Genomic DNA, 22,557 nt, shown 5'->3' with positions numbered 1-22,557 from the left:
TGTCTCTTGTCTACTGCTAGTCGCTGCGTCATTAAATCTGCGACGCGTCGACTTCTACCACTTTCAAGCCATTTGAGAGATCGCGTATTGTGCATTCCGCCCTGCATGCAGATATGCATGCAGAATTATACCCGGGCTTGCTACCCGACCTTTCTCTCCGCGAGACCCTTTTCAACCCTCTCTCACGTACCTTAGAATGAATGAACGGACTTAGCAACTACTGAGAACGAAAGGCGCACCGCCATCGTAATGCTTGCTGGAGAAATTTGTGGAATATTTCAGAAAAGTTTTTATTAATCTCATTTTATTTCATTTATCATTACTATGAAATATAATATGAAATATAATAATAAAATGATTTTTTTTTTCTTAGAAAATATATAAAGGTGTCAACTGCATTATAATATAATATAAAGATATTCTTATACATTGTAAATGCAAGTAACTGCAGATTCGCGGACTGATTGTAAGAAATGTTGATACAAGTGTCAGATCTATAGCGGTTGTTTTTAATCAACGTTCTGTACTCTTTAATATCACAGTCAGAAAGAATCGTTTGTTTTCAAGTGCTTTAATCAATATCTTCACGTTTTATTTCAATCACATAATAATGAACAAATAGAAAAGAAAAGAATGATAATACAACGATAATAGATTAATATCAAAATGAATCGAGATTTTCTTGAAATATGAAGAATGCAATTTTTTTATGTTTAATATTAAGACACGACATTTATTGACGTTGTAATGTAAATGTTGTTGAGAATTACGTAAAGAAAAACAGCATATGTTTTAATTACTCCGATTTCTTCATCTACATATTTCGTAATTATATCAATATTAAAGCGGCGACACCATGCAATTTGCATTTCCTGGGCATCGCATTAAACAGTTTCCGCGTTTCAATGCAACGCGAGAGGGCCGTCCTTTTCACGAGGAAAATTTATATTTATCCAGACAGAGACGGATACAGAGCTGATGTTGCAATGAAAGAAGTAAGAAAAAAAAAGAGAACCGGCGTTTGTATGCAGTCACTAGGCACTCATTTTCGGACTATTCATACGGTAAAAGAAGGGATAAATTAGACGCGCGCGTTGTTATTTGTCACATTTATCATTTGTACGCGGTGCATCATGTTTCAACAATTCGCAAAACTGCATTGTTGATCCCGATGCAAATATGTACATACCGTGCAACACGGCCGTTCGGGCCGGCCACGCATAAATAAGCGTCGAGAGGCTATTTCTAGATATACGAGAACTCGCGGTACGAGTGCATGCAGTTGCAGCAATGCATATCAAACGTGTTGAATTTTTAGTGTCATATAAAGCTACGCTTTGAATGGAACGATATGCTGTAAAAATAACGGGAAGAAATCTTTTAAACGCCATATGGCACTTTTAAATATCAAATCGTGGATCAAATGGAATTCAATGATCTTTTAACCGATTTACTCAGTTGCTATATATAGTTTAAGCACGGATACAGTTATATGCATGAGAGAGAGAGAGAGAGAGAAAGAAAGAAAAATAAATTATATGACAAAATTTTTATATCTTTTTTTTTTTTTGCTAATATATTTAAATTTTTTTCACAATGCTTTTTCTGTATATTTTAAAGAAATTATGGATTAGATAAAGTCAATTTTTTATTCTTTTAATAAAATTATTTTTGTGATAAAATTACACTTCAAAACCGAATGATCAAATTATATTTTATTGATTTCTGAACAGTTTAATAAAATAGTAATCGGACGACTGATTTTGAAGAAAAACATAAAAATATATAAAAATTGAAAAATATATGATTTTACAAGAGAATATTTCAAAGATTTTAACGTCATTTTTATATATATATATTTAATTATTCTTTTGAAGCATTTATTAGAGACATATGAAAAAAATCATTTTATATAATTTAAAATGTCCAAGAAAAGCGTTATTATGTTTTTTTATAACAAAAAATAAAAAAGATTGCTTCAATCATTTTTAAGTACACCCGTCCTCTTAAAAGTGCACATCACGAAAATAAGACGGTTGCGAATTATTTCGTGTTCCGGACTTTAACTTCATTGGTCCTCTGATTGACCTCCTCGGTTAGTCGTGTGAATGTGTGCCATCAGTGAAATTGTAATACCTCTCGGCGCGTTACCAAGGGATTCGAAATGTTTGAGTTTAATGCGGGAGCTTAAAGCGCACACACGTATGTACATCCATATACCTACACTTATGTCACGGTACATACATACACGTATACATATGGACGTAACGGCAAATACGTAACTCTGTCGACACTACCATCGACACCTTTACGAGCACTACGTGTGCTCGAGCGGCGTGAGATGTTCATCGCCGTACACATATGTACGGCACCTACACCACGACACCCAAGGTCCGAGCTTGATACTCACACATAGGATCGTTTGATTGGGTGTATCGGGAATAAGGTGATAACGATAACGGTTATCGTTATAGCCTATTCAGTATCTTTGACTACGAAGTGTTAAAGTATTTCGAGCGGCCGGGATCTTAGGATCGTTATTGCACCGGGAGAAGTTGCTACTTCTAACACGGTAACACGTGTTAGAATTCGTGATTGTACGGTCCACGAATGCGCCATTCGCCAGCATTCCCACGAAGATAATTTTATTTATACGATCGCCATCGTTAATTTTAATCTTGCACATCCAGTGAATCGGATGTTTCTTTACAACTCGTGTTATAAATGAATAATATTTTATAATAATATTTCAAATGTGGATATCTACAAATAACATATGTTGTAGAAATATAAGAGCGATATATTCGCTGGTGAATATATATATAATTTGTTTTTTTTTATTCTATTTATAATAGAATTAAAATTCTATTAATTCTTAACGTTTAATTGTACGCTCAAGTATGGTTCTCATTCCTGTAATTCTCGTGTTCGAAGTTCAGTATTTTTCGTAAAACAAAAGTCCTCGACCGAGACTTCAACCGAGCGAAATAAACTGACAATTCCGGATTCGTACTTTAGGTTGAGAGGTCGCGTCTCATCCTTTCGCGATTTAGTTGGCTTCACAAAGCTCCGAGACGGGATTTTCTCGTTTTACGAGATACAAGTTTATTTAAGCTAGTTAAGCGATTAGACCGATAAACCTTTTGACGTTTAATTTGAATTCTGATGACTCTTTAACATTGATCCCGTCGATCACGACTCAGACTTTTCGCACATTAAATTTTAATATTTTGATTATTTTTTTATAAACATTAAATGATTCTAAAATCTTTTTATAAAGATTGCATATAAAGTTATTATTGCCAGCATAATGTCGCTAATCTTAATGTGACAAATATCACATACATAATTCGCTCAATTAATTCTACTAATTTACTAATAGTAGAGTTTTAATAAATAATCTTTTAAAATTGTTTTCAATTGCCCAGACGTTTAACTAAATTTATTCAAAGTTATTCAAAGAAATGGTTTTTCCATCATCTTTTAAACACATTTTGAGAAAAATTATATTTGCAGCACTTTTCGCGCATGTAATGAATTTACCGTAACGTAAAACTATTCGTACACGTCCTGAGGTAAGTCTCCAAGGTAACATAAATATTTAACGCCAACAAATGTATTAATGCATTTTTCACATCGTTCATACCTTCACCACCAACAAGATCGTGTTGGCTTTTACATTTTTAAAAAACTTGCTGGAAACAAGCCACCACAGCAACTATTCGCGGTGGAATAGAGAGTCCCGAATCGCGTGCAAATTCCCAGATGATCTTCCACCGGACACTCTCCTCTCGGTATTCGAGCTGGCTCGACTTTACGCCGGCACGAGCCTCTTCTCTTCCTTCGAGGTTCTCGATACAGAACAGCTAGCCTCGTTTGAATCCACCGATGGAGCGTATGTCGTTGCGTTGGCGCTTGCTACGTTCGCGAAAGTCTTCGTCTGCAGCAACATCTACGGAATCGAGTCTCCTTAGAGATTGGCCCGCTTTGTTCGAATGGCCGAGAAACCGCCACTGTCCTCCGCCTTCTTTTCTTTTCGCACAGCATCCCCTCGTCCTCGTCTCTCCTCTTCCATTTGTCTCTTTAAACTGTCTTCCGTTAAAGTCATGACTTGTCCCCGAAGAGATATTGGAATAGTGACGTGGTCTCAAGTCGTCGGGGCGTGATCTACTGTCTCGCCAGTGCTGCATTTAACTACTTGACGCGGTTGTGGCATTCGGACGAAATTCCGGAAGAGAGTTGCACGAAGAAATAAAGATATGTTAACAGTATAGAATTGTGAAAAAAAAAGCAAAAAGTATTCTAAAAATGTCCCAAAGTTATTGTAATTTTATAAATGTTCTTTAAATAATTTTTTGCATTTTAATTTATATATCAGCACTGTTGTATATTATCGTTGTTATTATCAGAGAGTAAAAAGCAACTTCCTTGCTCTTATTGCGAAAAATTATCAAAAAGCAAAGACCTGATAAGCCAAGAATTTATTTTTCGGAAATAGCGCGATAAAAAACTAGTCAACTTGGAGTCAACTAATTGGAAGATCGCAATTCTGTTGCCTCAATTCCATGAGCAACCGAGCGGACAAAAATAAATGTTACGGCAGGAGTTGGGTAAATAGGGTAAAAGTAGCAGAAAGATATTGAACTGGCCAAGCCACTCCGCGAAGCCGAAGTCCGCGGAAATTGCCTGAAATGAAAGAAGGCCAAAGGTATCAAGTTATTTCATACCACATTCAACCTGTCAAATAGTTCAAAAAAATCTCTTTATGGGAGCCGCATATCTCGTGACCCCAAAATGGTAAAAATTGACACACCTAAAGGATCATTTTACTTTTATTTTATTTTAGTTTGATATTTTTTTAAAACGTATATATAAAACGCATTTTATACTAACGTATATCAATCACGGAATATTTCCTTTTGTTCTCTCAGATGAAAACAACGAATATATATATATATATATATATATATATATATATATATATATATATATATTTAGGAAAACTCAATCAAGATAAAAAAATTCTTTTTAATTTTTATATGTATATGCAATGATCTCAAAATTATTAAAAGATAATATTGCTTTACGACATTACAAAAAATTCAGTACATTTTGAGAATAAAAAAAGTTAGTATAATTTTTCCTTTTTATTAAATCAATTTGTATCAAGACAATTAAAGACTATATATTATATATTAATTTATTTCTAAGAGAAGCACGCGTACTCTAGATATATTTTTCACCTCGTGCAATATTGTTGGAAGAGTCTTCGATACAATGTCATTTCTTCCGGCCAGATATTGTTCCGTATTTCTCGCTCGAGAAATTCGATGATTTCAATCCCAGTATGAGTATAGTCCTTTTAAAGAAAATCGGTCAAGCAAAAGTGCCGATATCTCCAATGTCGGCATCAAGTTTCCTTTTGTTTATCTTTTATCTACATTTTTTTATAAAAACATTTCCGTTGCGAACGTGCTCTCCTTCAAGTTAAACGCGATAATCCATACAACGCGCGATGCAAGAATGAGAATATTATCTAAAGACACATGAAATACACGTATTTTGACGAGAAGATGACGTTGAGTAGCATGGCATCAAACTGTTGACAAACTTGAGATAGACATCGCAGTACTATGTCACGTGCGCGTAACATCATTACGTTCTATGCAAAATGTATAACGGTGTATGCAACTAAGACCGCAACGAAATAATGCTAATTTATTCGGTGTGCATATTGGACGGAGAAAGGGAGGAAGAGAGCACGTGTATAACCCGAGTTGTCTTATCCTCTCAAGGATGCGAAATTAGACAATTCCGTATTACGATACGCAATTGCAAGACATTCGATCTCGTTTACGCGATTGTCAGTTTTATTCCAGTAGTTTTTATGTAGATTTAAAATGATTGAAAAACTTATAAATTTTATAAATAAAGTAATAATTTAATAATTTAAATATTTATAAATAATGAATAATTTTAGAAATAATGTTAAATTTATATTAAATTTAGAATTATAAATTTATAATTATTTAAATAAATATGTAAATTATATTTTTAACAATTATTCATGATAATTTAAAAAGGTTTTGAAAACACACAAGCTTTCAGTTGATATATATAGTTGAAAAATGTAACTACTTATTTTCATGATTGCCTCTCTTATTTTATGAGTAGATATATCCGCTCGCGAAGCATGTCGAGGACGTAAAATTAACGTGTGCGAAAAATGCGCGGTTGAAACGGGTTGAAATTCCCTTGAATGATTCAAGGGCAGGTGAGATCTAGTGTCTGTGTGTATATACGCGCTTCACAGTGCGCCCTTATAACGCAACCCATGTATCGTAATTTAAAATAACGTGTGGTTTTATATAAGGGGAATAGAGAGAGAGAGAGAGAGAGAGAGAGAGAGAGAGAGAGAGAGAGAGAGAGAGAGAGAAAAAGAGAAGAGACACGTTGACATTATATTACAAGTAGCAACGTTATTCTGATGCACGACATTCACATGAGCTCTAAAATATACACTTCGTGATACACACGTGCGTCGTCGACGTCGTCGTGGATCCATTTGTGCGAACGTAAATACACGGTTTGCTAGGGTCTTTACGAGATTGCAATCCATTCATGTGTACTCGAATCATAATACACATATATACATTTCACACTTAAATAGCACCGATGCTTCTCCGCTACATTGGTTCATTGCGCATCTCAAATTTTTTTACGTATGAAAAAATTTATAAAAAAATATACTCGTCTCAATATTGTCATTTAATATTTTCGAATAGTTATATAAAATAATTTGGACGGTACATCTGTGCCCGACAAATACATGTAAAGCCACTTCCTTCGCTGATGCTTCACTTCTTCGCTTTTTGTCGATCAGGCTCCGCCTTCAAAGACACTCATACGATCCGAGAGTCGGTTATTATTACTCTCGAGTCATAGGAAATAGAATTGCCAACATCTGTCGCGATTCACATAACATTTCGACATCGTATGTATATAAATATGCGTGTAAAGAAACTATATATATATATTATAATTAATTAAATTTTTTAATTAATTGAAATTGGGTTGTAGATTTTAAAAAAGTGAATTATATGCATTCTTCATTAAAACGGATACGCGTACTATTAAAGCTAGATGCAATCACTGTCACATCAAAGTAACGTCAAATATTCTTATATACGCTTTAAATATCGATGATTTTATCGATGATGATCGAAGGTCTATTGGTTCATTTAAAAGTTATATAAGAATATTTGACGTTACATTGACGTCACGGTAACGTTGTTACATATATGTATAATGTGCATTCTGCATCTTACAATTTAATAAAAATTCGGAAATATTATATCTAAAAATCCTGACATATTGTTATAAAAATCTAATTATTTATTTTATGATCTTATATCCTGAATGTAAACAAAATTACGTAACTTGTCACGTATAAATCTAGATAGAATCCGGTTTTACCCTTCTGCCTAGAACAAGTTTAGAATGATAAAAAAGATTATATGTATATTATTATATACACATATCACGTACAAAACGTGAATGCATCATTATATATAAGTGTTGCATGGAGAAAAGAACGATATAGACACAGGAGGAGGTAAAAGGAGAGATCACGGGGAGGATAGAAGAAGAAAAGCAGAACGGTATATCGCGAGAAGGCGATTACGAGAAGGATCGAAAAGACGTAATACATACAAGAATAAAAAGGAAAAGAGAACAAAAAGAGAAGAAAAAAAGGATAAAAGCTCTTTAACCAGAGTGCTCTAAACGACAGGTGAGTTCTTTGGTAAAGATAGAGAGGCTACGATATCTCGGAAGGAGGAATGAAGGGAGAGAGAGAGAGAGAGAGGGGAGAGAAAGATGGAGAAAGAACGTCGTCTGTAAAGACAGAGAGAGATTAGACAGAGATGACAGTAGGCGACGATGCGCGACGAACGAAGGCACACGAAGACACACGAGCGCGGAGTCAGCGTTCGGCGAGTATCGTGGAAGTGGAAGGGGACGCGCGTCGGCCGAGTGGGAGAGTCGGAGAGGGGGTGGAAAGAGTGGGGGACGAACACGCCGGCGCCTCAGTCGGCTCAGTCGCTCGTCGCTCGGTTCTCGCATTCAGTATCGCGGTGTCCATCGAGGTGCTTGTCTCGCGGCTGACTTCCGACCTCGGAGACAAAAGACTTTTTTTCGCTTTAGCTTGGCCACCTCCTCTCGGCAAGTTCGTACGTAGAAAGAGAGAGAGAGAGAGAAGAAGAATATCATTTCGAACATTGTTCGCGTTCGTCCTTTCTCTCGTTTTCAACGCGATGTCGCGTCGTTTCTACGACGAGCAAGGCTAGCCAACCGCGACTTCGGCGGAAGCCCCGCGACCGGCCGTCTCTCTCTCTTTCTCTCTCTCTCTTCTGTCGCGTTAGACGGAGAGCGACGATATCGAGACGCGACTGTACCTACCAGCTGTGTGACGCGAGTCGAGGCGAGTGTATGCGTGCTGTGTTCTCGATTGTATCTTCTTGTTTTGTGCGCGAGTCCCGAGTTTTGCTTTCGCGCTCGCCGGTTCTCGTTTCTCTCTTGTGTGCACCGATGTTTTCTCTCCCGTGGCCCCGTTAGCGCGAGGGAACAAAGGGAGACAACGAGCGAGACCAAGAGCGGACAAAAGGGAGAAGAGAACTACGTACATAGAGACGTCGTATCGATCGAGAGCTGGAGCTAACTTTACGTGAGTCGATGAGTTTTGTATTACTGCGTATTCGTAATCTTCATCAACGTCTTCTTCTGGTGACGCGGACGAAGGAGAGAAGACGTGGGGGATGTGGATTCTCCATTCTTCTCTCTGTCGTCGGCTCATTACGTCTCATTGTCAGTTCCGTTGACGGGGAATTATTCGAACGGATCTCACATGTGCGTGAAGTAATATAATTTGTGAAATAATCCTCGAGGAAATAACCGACGATCGCAAATGTTAAATCACTTTCGTCCGCGATTGTGTTTACATTCCAAAACCAGCTTTCATGTTTACATTCCAAACTAACTTAAATCACGCAGTTTGTTGCCTGCTTGTTTACTTTTTTATAGGATGACGCGCTGTACGTCTGTGAGATACTACGTTTGAAACACTTGCATCGTAATCGGATAATAGTACTGTCGATATATGCAATATGTCGTACTTATATCTCAATACTTTTATTTCACTTGCTGCTATTTTTAAGAGATAATCGTATCTCCCTCTCAATTAGTACATCTAATTTTATGTTCTTTGTTTCAAATGATAATAATAAATTTCATAAATATTAATACTGACGAAAAAGTGCGTTGATATTTACTGTATATAGATTATAAAACTTCATATATGCATTTTACATAATGGAAATGTATGTATTTGATTAATGAGCTTATTTTGTAATTATTAAATTGATAAATTCTGATTCTATTGTTAATTACGATATAATATTTGATAAAATTTTATTAATCCTCGAGCATTATTTCAATATTAAAAAGATTGTGGGTTAGCAATATTATGAACTATATTATAAATTATATACAGAAATTATTTTCATAATGGAAAAGTTATTACAAAAGAATGTTTTTACATACATATACTATAAAATAATAATGATTATTATAATATCATTACAGTTGTAAGCTCTTCAATTATTATTATAACAACTTATTGAAAAGAAAATCTATATAATATGACATTTGTTTTAATTTAGAAATTTATGTATATTATATCCTCTCTCAACAATGTGTTAAAATTATTTAGAGAACAATTAAGCACATAAATTTTATAACAATTGTATAAAAAATGCATAAGAAATTATGATTCGTTAAAAAGAATTTTGATATTAAATTTCAGTAGTCCGATAATAGATTTGAAGAATATTATATTTTAATTATAATGAGTAACGTTAAGTAGAGGAAATTATTCGAGAATTATTAAGTAAAAAAGAAATGTATGTGACGGGCAGAAATTTCTCATATATTTTATGTTCTTTTTATCGGGTTATTTTTTAACAAGCTTTTTAATTAAAATCTGAAGTTCGATTTTCTCTCGATAAAAATATCGAAACAAAATTTCGATGAAAATCAAACTACGAACGCACATACGAAGTTTGAAATTTTCTCGCAAACACGCTCTCTCTTTCCGTCCGTATTCTCTTTCATATACTATCGCTATTAACGATTATAACATTTGTGCCGGACGAATTTGCACGTGCTCCTCGTTCGCGAAAGCCGTCCGTGATATACATCTTCCAGAGCGATGGAGATTATGCCGCACGACGGGGCGTACCGTCGCTAATTAGACATGCGCCCTCGAACTCACGTCTCTGCATAATATCGCTGTGCTTTTATTGCACGTGAGGTCTAATTAAGGTAGCGAAACAAAAGCCACGGCCGACGGTAATGAAGGGATACTTGCTTAGACATGTTTCGATTCAACCAGCTGGGGAGTTAGCTTTATTCTTTTGATATCCGCAATCGAACTCATTCGTTTGATATCTCACAAGTATCTCTGCAATTCGATATTTCATCAGGTACCGTGCCTTTATAATATCTGCTTGTGTTACAGCTTAACGAATGAAATTGTTAACATTTCTTTTTATTCAGCTTTTGTGCATACGTCGTAGATGCAGTATAGAAAAAAAAAAAAAAAAATTAAAATGTTATATACGTTCAATACTTTACTTTGTCGAGACACTTGTACAGTTTGTCGACAATATTCGACGATGTGAGTACGAGTGATGACATCACTTGTTTGAAGGGTCGATCAATACTTGCGAGTCGCAGGTTAGATGCAACTTTTTATATTGCTTTTCTATTCTTGATCAATTGAGGGAATCAATGTTTTTGACATATCGCATTTAGTACGTTTTCACATATTTGTTTAGCAAAATTCTTTGCAAACTCAAGATGTTGCTAGATAAGAGAATGAATTATTTCAATAACTTCTGTAAATGTTTAACACTGATTATAATCTTTTTTCGATTTATTTTATATAATAGTGCAAAATTTTCTAATATAATTCTTACATTTTTCCGAAAATATTAAAAAGAAAGTTTAAATAGTTTAAATTAATTAACATCTAACAATTGTACGTATAGCTCACTATTTCAAAGGCTTGGTTCAAAATAGAATAGCTTTGTTACGAGTCTTTGCATCACGAATTTTTGCATTTCATATCTGTTGCAGGCAGCGTGAAATTGAAACAAAAGTTCAGTAGAACTAAAAAGTAAAAGCAACGTTACGTTTCCAAAGAGATAAGCGTCAAATAGATGCCATAAAAAAAAAGAAATGTGCCTTTATCAACCCTGATGAATAAAGCTATTTTTACTTATTTACCAAAAAAGTGTTTAAACTTAAAAATTGTAAGCTATTATGTGTTTTGCTGATAACATGTTTTTAACAAAGTAAATATGGAAAATAAACGAATGTGGAGATTAGATTAAAAAGATATTTTTTTTCTTTAACATTTTTCTGATTCATCAAATTGTTGTTTTATATTTATATTTGCAAAGGGATTAAAATAATATGGAATATAAAAAAGGCATTTATCGAAAAATTTGATTCACACGAAAGATTGTCGAAAAAAATTTTTTTTCTTTTAATTTTAGTGTCTTAAATAATATATATTTTAGAATGATATGAAGAAACAATCGGAAACTTATAATTAATGACTGTAGCTCATAATATTGTGAATTTCCGGGAAAGTAGGGCATCATTCTCATCTTTGTTTTTTAAAAAAAGAGAAAGTTATATGAAAAGTGCAAAGTACCACGCATTACTCTTTGCGCAGATGGTACATTCACACAGTATTTCATCTGGGAACGTAACAGACGCATTCAACATTAATTCTCTCAACATTCTCCATTAAACTTGCGAATAGTCCAAGCAAGTTTGTTATCTTAACAGAACTTTTAATGAAATCTTGTAACGTAAAACACATTTATATTCTCGGCAAAATAATCACGTATTGCACGAGGGGAGTGAACACTTAAGGGTATTTTGTGTCGCGAAATATCATGTCGTACGGTAATTCTTACATTATGACATTTTATATAGGTAGAGAATAATGCAATTCGCAATCATCCTCGGTATCTCATCTCGTGCGCTAGAGTTGAAAAATTTGATTGGTTCGATCGGGAGATATCTTTATCGCGCGCCAACCGGCAGGGAAAATTAATCCCGACACTCCAAAAGTTGAATAGCAAGTTTCGAATATAAATCTCCTACTTTTCGCGCACAGTTCTCCCCGTATTTTCGAACGTAGATATAACTTATGGACATTAGTCATTGATATAATCGATCTCGGCGGTGCGGCAACTAATTTCGCGTGACGTACCACGACCGTCTACCGTAACGTAAATTTATCGTTAGCTAATTAGCCATTCCGCCCTTCGTTCTCTCTCTATCTCTCTCTCTCTGCGTTGCACTCGGATAGAGTTTCTGTGTTAATTCGATGCATCGACTGCTCCCCACGAATTTGCCATGGGTCGTATTTCCGGGAGACCGAGAAATATATTTTATAACAATCGTTTCGTAAAAACATGACAAGTGTCAATCGCGGATTTTGATTTTGCCTTAGAAAATTAATATGTAATGTAAAAAGTGGACTTTACTTTAGAGAAATGTGTGTGTTTAATCTAGAATTTACGAGTGTGATATTGCGTTTTCGTCGGTAAATTTTGTAGTTGATGGAAAAAGTTAACGTAACGAGCTTCTCCTCGGGTCCATCCCGAGTTGGGATTTGGCTTTTGTTACAGAAAGCCCTTTATAGCGCCCGCGCGCGGATAGTGTTTCTCAATTCATAATAGTCGGAGGATGTAGCTCCTCGTGTATTCCGCGGTGCTGACCCATACCCTAGGGTGCTACCACTAGAGTTGCAAGACAGGTAGTGACGTCATCGACCCAGCTGCTTCTCTCTTTTGTGCTCGTCTTTCCTCTCTCCAAGACGTTCGCCGCGTCTGCAGCGAGTGTAATAGCTTGAAGTTCGTTAAACGTAATACGCGAAAGTGTACATATTAACCAAATATTATTTCAAGGAAAAGAGAAACGGAGAATCTTTTTTTTTTTTTTATCGTTGAATTTTTAGTTTATATAGAATATTGAAAAGACATAGTAAAAATAATGAAAAATGTGTGACTCTTTTATATATTATGTACTATATTTAGAATTCTCTCTTGTCACATTTTATTTTTTTACTAATATATATTAAATATAGATGAGTACTAATGTATACATACTACTACATTAAAACTATTTATTGTTAGACAAAATCATCGAAACACTTTATCAAAAGAAAGAAACAAAGAATTTTAGACACAAATATACTTAATGCTAAATATAATAAATATATATTATAAAAACTTGAGAACTTTTATATTTATGTTTATAGATATTAATCTTTTCTTATATGCCTTTTTGCAAAAGTAAAAATTGAAACCCTGTCTCTAGTATATTTTAATCAAACATTTAATTGCAAAAATTATAACATATGTAAAAAATATTTTTAGTGGGAGTTTTTTTTATATTAACTCATTTTGTGTGTATGATCATTCAAACTAAAATATATATTTTTTCTAAATTTATTTTGATCCTTTGCAAAACGTGAGCCATCGGTGCCCCATCTGTACAAACCAGTTTCCGAAACTAGATTTTATACTAAACAAGTCTTGTACGCGTGAAAATACGTTTATGCAACAAGGAATATGGGATGGTCGTGAGCGAAATTCACCATGCAACCACCTATTTGTGGCGAGTGGTACGTAACTTTGGTATAACTATTAGCAAGGAAGTATACATAAATTAGATCGCCGTCTCTGAAGTTTAAACATCACCGAAACTTCGTGATTTGCAAACATTTTGAGGCTCTGAAATACTCTCTGTCTCGAAAATTTACGACATCGGTCTTGTAGATTTATGACATGTACATTGAGGTTACCAAAGTTCTCCAGAGAATTAAATTAAAACTCGAAAAAAAAGAGAATTACTTTTAATGGCCGTGCACGTAGATTTGTAGAAGTAATCAAAAAGAAAGATTTGTTGCAAATTAGAGAAGCGGTATCTTTATTAGCATCATCTTTCGACGATGTATAGACAATAGAAAATTAAAAAAGAGATTTATCGAGCACTTATAATGTTAATTTACATTATTATTTGACATCGGCTTTATAATCGACAATCTTAAACACGCAAGAGTGAAATATGCCGAACTGTGTTCCTATACAGAGAGATACTCGTATCGCGCGATACGATTATTAATGCGGCCTCGCTCGCCCTTATCTCAGCAGTGCACTCGCGGTCGTTGCATTCTGTATATTCGTCATTGCACGTTGTACAGGTATAAGTATGAAGATAGTTGTCGCAGTCTTGGCATAGCTTCCTAGCAAATTCCCTTCCGGCGGTAGGTAGGTAGGTAGGTAGGTAGGTAGGTAGGCAGGCAGGCAGGCAGGCAGGCAGCTGCTGCTGCTGCTGCTGCTGGTGCTGCTGGTGGTGCTGCTGCGCAGGGACGTATATAAGGTAGCTCTCTTGACGTCATTGACCCAGCTACTCGTCCCTTATGCACGTCTTTCTGCAAGAGATATCGCGTGTGCCGCGCGTACCGACACGTAAGGCACGATATGCAAATTGCGCGTACGTATGAAGTTATTACCCGTGCACCGAGATTGTCACGCTTTATACCCCACGTGCTATACATATAGCGAAGGGTAGATGCGATATTTCATAGCAAATCTGTAATGCATTTGCTTTTTTTGGCTTAGCATTTTTTATTTTTTTTTTTTTTTTTTATTTTTTCTCATAAATTTCAAAATTATCTCGCGTCTCTGCCACCTTTTTTCGTGACTCCCTGGGATTTCCAAGCAAGACGCGTAACTGCATAAACGCGCAATTTGCAGTCAACACATTAAGCTTGCAGGAAAATTACTCGTATCGATTTATCGAGGCGCAGAGACCGTTTACGATATAATGATTACGGATGGTTCGCGATAAAATGTTTACGATCTTATCGTGTGTCAGAGATCGGCGTGAAAAATAACTGTTGGTTTGGAACCTGTCAATACTAAAAGTTACGTGGCGCGTAGATAAAACGTCAACGTGATATCAGATCTGTTTTATAGAGTAAAGCATTGAACAATTATCGCAATAACTTTCTTAAGCTGGCAGGATCAAATCAGCAAAATCAAATGGGACCTAATGGATTTACTTAATAAATAAGTACTTATTTTGTATTATTTTGTACCATCAAAAATAATTTTATATCCCATGCCAATTCAGAAAAAATCGTGGCGCTGCTAACTTAATATTAAGCTAGCAGGACCAAAAGAAAAAATTAAAAAAATAAATAAAACAAAATAGATACAATTAGTACTGAATTTGTACTAATTTGCACCACCGAAAATAAATTTGTACTCCGTGCAAATTAAAAAAAAAATTGTGGTCCTGCTAACTTAATATTCAACTATCGTAATAAAAATCATTAAAAAATGAAAAATAAAAATTGATCTGATTAATACAGCATTTGTACTAATTTGTACCACCGAATAATAATTGTATCTGTTTTGTTTTATTTATTTTTTAAATTTTTTCTTTTGGTCCTGCTAGCTTAATATTAAGTTAGCAGCGCCACGATTTTTTCTGAATTGGCATGGGGTACAAAATTATTTTTGGTGGTACAAAATTATTTTTGGTGGTACAAAATAGTACAAAATAAGTACTTATTTATTAAGTAAATCCATTAGGTCCCATTTGATTTTGCTGATTTGGTCTGCCAGCTTAAGAGAGCTGATATTCTTACGTGTAGTTTATCATAAGAGTTAATCAATTATGTTAACAATTGCTAATTATAAAGATTATAATTAGCTAATTGTATTTTAAAGAATAATACGGTATATACGAAGTACGCATACATATTTCTTCGAATGTCGCCGTACATATGACAAGAGCAACAGCGCGCTACGTCTGTAAAGGTCGAGCGCCGAACACTGTGTGACGATGTAAGATAACAAATTCCTTATGCCTATAAAATAATATACGTTCCCCACTTGCCTTCCCCCACTATGTCCTATGCCGTGTCTTCTTACGTCACGCATACCAAGGATACAAACAAGGACGCGTCACTATTTTTTACAAAGGATATTCGGCATACCTACGTATATTATTTTATAGGCATGAGGAATTTGTTATTTTACATCGTCACACAGTGTTCGGCGCTCGACCTTTACAGACGTAGCGCGCTGTTGCTCTTGTCATATGTACGGCGACATTCGAAGGAAAGGTATGCGTACTTCGTATACCGTATTATTCTTTAAAATACGATTAGCTAATTATAATCTTTATAATTAGCAATTGTTAACATAATTGATTAACTCTTATGATAAACTATACGTAAGAATATCAGCTCTCTTAAGCTGGCAGGACAAAATCAAATGGGACCTAATGGATTATTTAGTGTACTTATTTTGTACTATTTTGTACCACCAAAAATAATTTTGTACCCCATGTCAATTCAGAAAAAATCGTGGCGCTGCTAATTTAATATTAAGCTAGCAGGACCAAAAGAAAAAAATTAATAAAACAAAACAGATACAATTAGTATTGAATTTGTACAAATTTGTACCACCGAAAATAAATTTGTACTCTGTGCCAATTAAAAAAAATTGTGGTCCTGCTAGCTTAATATTAAGTTAGCAGCGCCACGATTTTTTCTGAATTGGCATGGGGTACAAAATTATTTTCGGTGGTACAAAATAGTACAAAATAAGTACTAAATAATCCATTAGGTCCCATTTGATTTGGTCCTGCCAGCTTAAGAGAGCTATCGCAATATTTATCTTAACTTGCTCGACCAGCAGAAATTTACTCGATATACGTTTTGTGCAGATAATTTACCTTTAATTCGCCGATTATAATATGCGTTTTACATTATTAGAAAGCCATCTTGCTTCTCCCTCGATAACGAAAAATTAACTATCGAATAATACTAGATAAATATATCTTTGCGTTTTATTTATCGTTTTGTTTTTTTTATGGCTACATTAAATTAAACTTAAACTGACCGAAATAATTTTTAACGAAACGCAACACCTTAGTAACGAAATAATACACATTTTCTATTTCATTGATTGCGCTAAAAAAAAATAGTTTTAGCTTAATAGACGTCTTTAGCCATGTTTAACGATCGCGAGGGTATAGGGTACAGTATGGCGGTTTGTTCTATTCGATAGAGAGAATAATATAATGCTTTAGTACGCGAACGAGCAAACGTGCGCGGTATCGGTTCGTGGTTGGACCGCGCCCTGGAATGTGCGCGAATTTAATATTGGCACGCGCTGATATAACGTATGGACTATACATATACACCAGATGGAAGCCTTGCTAAAGCCACTTTGTACCGGCGAATGTGTCAGTTGAAATTATACTGTCGATATGATGCTTCTTTTCAGAACGCGATAGCTCGAGTTTCGTCGCGATTCGCGTCGAATTTTTCTCCACGAATATTTCAACAAGTTAATTTTTAAAAAACCTAACGAAATGTCTAAATAAAATTATGTATTTTGATAATTCGAAAAAATTAAAAGAAAATTATCTCCAAGTATCTTTCTCTATCTTGGAAGAATTTACGCTTGAGAGAAAGTCTACGAAACTTCAAATATGTATCTCTCATATACAGTTACTACGACTTAATTGATTTTCTTCCTTTCGCTCGTCGAATTATAGCTTGATATCGGTAGATTCGAGAATAGAATCGTGCACCTTGCAGATTGCTGGATCGAATTGTATTTTTCCCTAGATTAATGTGGTAATTAAACACGCGCTTGTGTATAGATACTTGAATAGTACACTCGTATCTCATTCTGTAGAGATACATTATTTTTCCAGTATCGCGATATTAGTTTTCCGTACTACTATATCCTCCAATGTGACTACATAAATATCAGGATTTTATTAGAGATATTCTTATATTGATGTCATACACAATATATATATATATATATAAACAACACACACACACACACACACACACACAATCAAATCTAACGGGTATATGTAAATATATATGTTTTTACACAGTTTGTGATAGGGAGAAAATATCTAATCTTTATCATGTCGTTATCTCCTGGTTGTCTTGTTCCCACAAATATTTTTCGCTCAATGTTTTCTCGAAGAACGCGGGGGTCTGTGTCAATTCATTTCCTTGAACAAACATAATAAGAAAAAATTTGTTTTGTTTCATATCTCCTGTATTGCAAACATTGCTACTTCAATTTCGATTTATAAAATTTGCAACGTGATAAACAAGAATAGAATGAGTATAATAATGTTACGCCAGTCATGAAATAAATTTGCCGAGCTTATTTACGCAGCTTCGATTTTTCGGTGCGACGACGCCGAATCCGTAGAATTATTACTTCCATAAAGAGAAGTATCTCAATCGTTATGGCAATTGGTCGTGAATTATTGCGCGAGATGATTCCTCGAGTGTAGGAGTTTTATTATATGGCCGTTCTATGAAAACCGATCCATAAAATATGAATAAAATGATATTCAATAAATCATATGGATGCACATGTGAACGTTCGCGAGGAAACGGCATTGTCGATTCTATATCTTCGAGATATGCGTTTCTTCTAAATTATTCGTTTGGAATTCTTCACCGATATTGATACGATTTTGTAATTTTTCTTTTTCGGAAACTATATGTTTCTCTCTCTCTTTCTCTTTTCCATGAAATTTATTACATATAATCACTAATTTACATTTTTTAGTACTCATTAGTATTCTCGCCATATCAATTTGATATGTTTCCGTAAGATGCATTGCCGAGCTGGCAAAAAGCAAGCGAAGGAGAAAGACAAAGAGCGATAACCGTTTGATTCGTAGAAACGATCGTATTCTTGTGGTCATAAATTTAATCGTTTTAACCATTCACGAGCGATTTTTCTCGCGAAAGGTTCGCTATCTGTCAATCAGCGCACTCGTGTACGAATGCACGCAAAGGCATCAGATAATCGTCAAAGATAATCTAGTTGATCGATGTATCGGCTACATTTAAAAGACTTTCTATTTCTATACTAACAATAATCACATTTACTAATACATATACTTCTATTTGCGTGAATCACATAGCATACTATGCGAATGATTTTATCTCCAGACGTTTAAATTTATCGATATTTTGAGATGTAAATCTCTGCATATAATATTTTAACGAAATTGTTGACAGATATCTTTAATTTTAGAATTATAATAATAATTATAAATTGAAACGGAGAGCATTTTGCAAATTAAATTTAGAATAAATAAAGTGAAATAATTTAATTTTTAAAATATACATGTTTAATATTGAATATTAAAAAATTAGAAAAATTAGAAAAAATTATAATTATAAAACATTCTCACATATATTTATATCCAAGACCCATACGTGTATTTTATAATTAATTTAATATTTTAATTTTACTTTACATTTTTTCTCGTGTCTTTCGCGAGAAAAGATGCAAATGACTATATTACACATAATTCTATTAACTTTATGTTAATTATGATTTAAACTCAAATATGTGCTTCTTTTTTCCGACATCTCCTGCAATTTCTAATCTTAAAACGAGAAAATTGGAAACAAACTCATTACAAATAAACTTATACTTTCTCTCTTTTTCTCTCTCTCTCAAATTCACGTCCCACATTGAATCTTATTTGCAAATATAAATATTGCGTAATTATTTCAGCACAACTTCGCTTTCGCAACTTTTCCATTATGTCCGATGGCAGTTCCGTTATTGTTGCGTACTCTAATGTCGTATCGAATATGAAATAGGCGCGTCCTACACGCCTATATGTACACATTGTATATGCATATCCGTCTATATAGACATGAAAAAGGTTTGGCTTTGTCCATCATTACAAGATTATAAATTGTATTGAAGCAATCGATCGATTAATCGGTCTTTTTTAAAACCTCTTAAGATTGTCTATCAGACAAATTAAAAGAAATATAACTAAAATTAATCGGAAAAATAAGTAAATAGATATTAAAAGAAACATAACCAAAATTCTTGGAAAATAAGAAAATAGAATACTAACAGAGCTAAGCAACTTGCGAAATTAATTTTAGAAATAAATTATTATGTTCACTAAATCTCTAAGCTCTAGCAAACAAAAATGTAGATTATATTACTATTTTTACGAGTGTTGATACTATTTTAAAATGTGGCGCAATTTTCAACGGCAATCTATTTCCGTACTCATGTTTGTATAATTTTTCTCACTTTCTCATAGTTGTTATTTCGCGTAGCAAGCAGATCGCGTTCGTCGAACGATCGTCAATGTCTCTCGAACGTTTCGGCTACTTTATTTGCGTTATATGTGTTTCCAAAGAACAGAAAGAACGGCCATGGTTTTCTACTATCTATATATTTAAACGAGAATCACCCACACACATGGGCTTTAGGAATCAGTATGTCACTTTCGTTGACGGATATCATCGAACCTTTTAGAGCTTTTCGATTAGCTTCCTGACAATCCAAATGTCAATAACCCAGAACGAGAGATTGTTCGATGATAACATAGAATTTTACGTATATAATATCTATTGTAGTATATTATACCATTCAAATATTTACTATTTAAAGTAATATTTAAGCGAGCATATAGATTTTTTGTATCGTCTTTAATTATGTATTTAATCAATTGTTTCTAATATTTTATGAAACATTTTTTTTATAATTATAATTTTTTATAATTTTTCTAATTTTTTAATATTCAATATTAAACATGTATATTTTAAAAATTAAATTATTTTACTTTATTTATTCTAAATTTAATTTGCAAAATGCTCTCCGTTTCAATTTATAATTATTATTATAATTCTAAAATTAAAGATATCTGTCAATAATTTTGTTAAAATGAAAGTCAGTTATATATATATAAAAAATCAATACGAAAGAAGCTGCTCGTTGAATTTAGAATATTAATTAAATTGTGATATCGAGTTTCTGTTCAGTATCAAATCAGTAATTATAAAACAGTAATTATATTCTTCTTATTTTTGTATCGGTGAAAAACATATTCTTGTTCTATAACTGTCTTTTTTCATTAAATGATATTGCTATTAACCACGTTCGAAAGTCAAAACTATACTCGAATATTCAGGATTATAACAGTATACGATTAATATAAGCTGTAACGTGATTAGTTCCTACAGTTGTCAATATTTTGTCAACATGATGGAATCCACCTGTTTCAACATCAATAATTAGCAGAAAGAGTACTATGCATGTATATCTTACTCATTAATGAGATTGTGTTTATTGCCTTGTACGGATGTGAGCTAACATATACGGAGTGCGCATTGTAATGTCGATTGATTGTTTACTAACAAGCAAATATCCATCTGTTCACACGAAACGTGGCTAATTGCAACGCAAATCTAATGTTCTTGTAATCTGCGCGATGAATTGATAACGCATATCTACATTTTCGAAAGAAGACAATTATATAAGGCATCATTTACACAGAAAAAGAGAAAAATAATAGAGAGATCGATTTTTTCCGATAATTTGTCGTCTATTAAATTTAATTAAATTAATTAAATATTAAAACGTACCAAAAGTAGAAATTCTATTTCAATCTAAAATGTTGGGAGGAAATAGGGCTATAAGAGCCGAGCGTTGTAAACTAAATGCACTTGTCTTGTGTAAAAACTCTCTTTAATAACAGTGAACGTTTCGGTGCTTTGGACCTTCAGCATATGAAGGTAAATAACAACGTTCATTATTATTAAAGAGAGTTTTTTTATTTACTGTGCTCGATTCTTATTAGCTCTATTCTATTATTATTAATACATTAGAGTCTTTTCTGTTTTTACTCTATTTCACTCATTTCCTCGTTTTTACTCTATTTCAATTATTCATTTTATATATTTCATTTTTGTACATTTTTTTTAAGAGAAAAAAATGTAATTTTTGAAAACCTATCTTTTCCATATTTTTAGGTGTATAGATTATAATATCATTATTGAAAGCGTTGTTCTTCTTAGAAAAATTTTATTTATAATAATAAATTAATTAGTTACATGGATCAGTGAACCAACGCGAGACGAAACATCGTTCAATCGCCTACGATCATTATATGCATGACTCACGAAACAGTCTTATTAAACGGTGCTTTGTCTTGCATTTGCATATGATAATTGATACGATTTATCGCGAGTTACCCTAACGCGAATGGTTCACGGCACCGAGGTCATGTAATGTGAATAAATTCTTTCTCTTTGTGCGTCTAACTCGTCGTGTATGACATTGAAACGATAAAATGCGATAATATATAGTATACATACGCGTAACGCAAAGAATACGTAAATATCGCCATCAGCGTTTGATTATTATTGTGCGTTTGTATTCCATCGAGCTCAGTATGTTTACGAGTCATTGTGTTTCGCTCCATAGTAAATTATTCGAGCTGTTATACGTCAAACTTTTTTGTCTGCATTTTTTGACTCTTGGATACTATTGTGCAAGGAGTTATTAAGGGATAAAGTACTGAAAAAAATGT

The 22,557-nt window shown here is 33.8% G+C and overlaps 1 protein-coding gene across 5 annotated transcripts in view; it reads left to right on the top strand.

The window, feature by feature from the left end:
- Positions 1-22,557, top strand: part of LOC140672655 (uncharacterized) — an 88,016-nt gene that overhangs the window by 22,455 nt on the left and 43,004 nt on the right. Inside the window, exon 1 of one of the 5 annotated variants that reach the window (XM_072904982.1) lies at positions 8,075-8,725. The exons of 1 other annotated variant lie outside the window; for it this stretch is intronic. The gene's annotated coding sequence lies outside the window, so the exon portion shown is untranslated. Of the gene's footprint in view, positions 1-8,074; positions 8,726-16,097; positions 16,280-22,557 lie in introns of those variants that run through there. 3 more of the 5 variants (XM_072904978.1, XM_072904983.1, XM_072904981.1) reach the window with 3 other exon arrangements.

This window comes from Anoplolepis gracilipes, chromosome 13, assembly GCF_047496725.1.
Source record: "Anoplolepis gracilipes chromosome 13, ASM4749672v1, whole genome shotgun sequence".
Taxonomy (NCBI): domain Eukaryota; kingdom Metazoa; phylum Arthropoda; class Insecta; order Hymenoptera; family Formicidae; genus Anoplolepis; species Anoplolepis gracilipes.
Note: the sequence above shows the minus strand (reverse complement) of the source record. Positions and strands in the feature narration are given on the sequence as shown.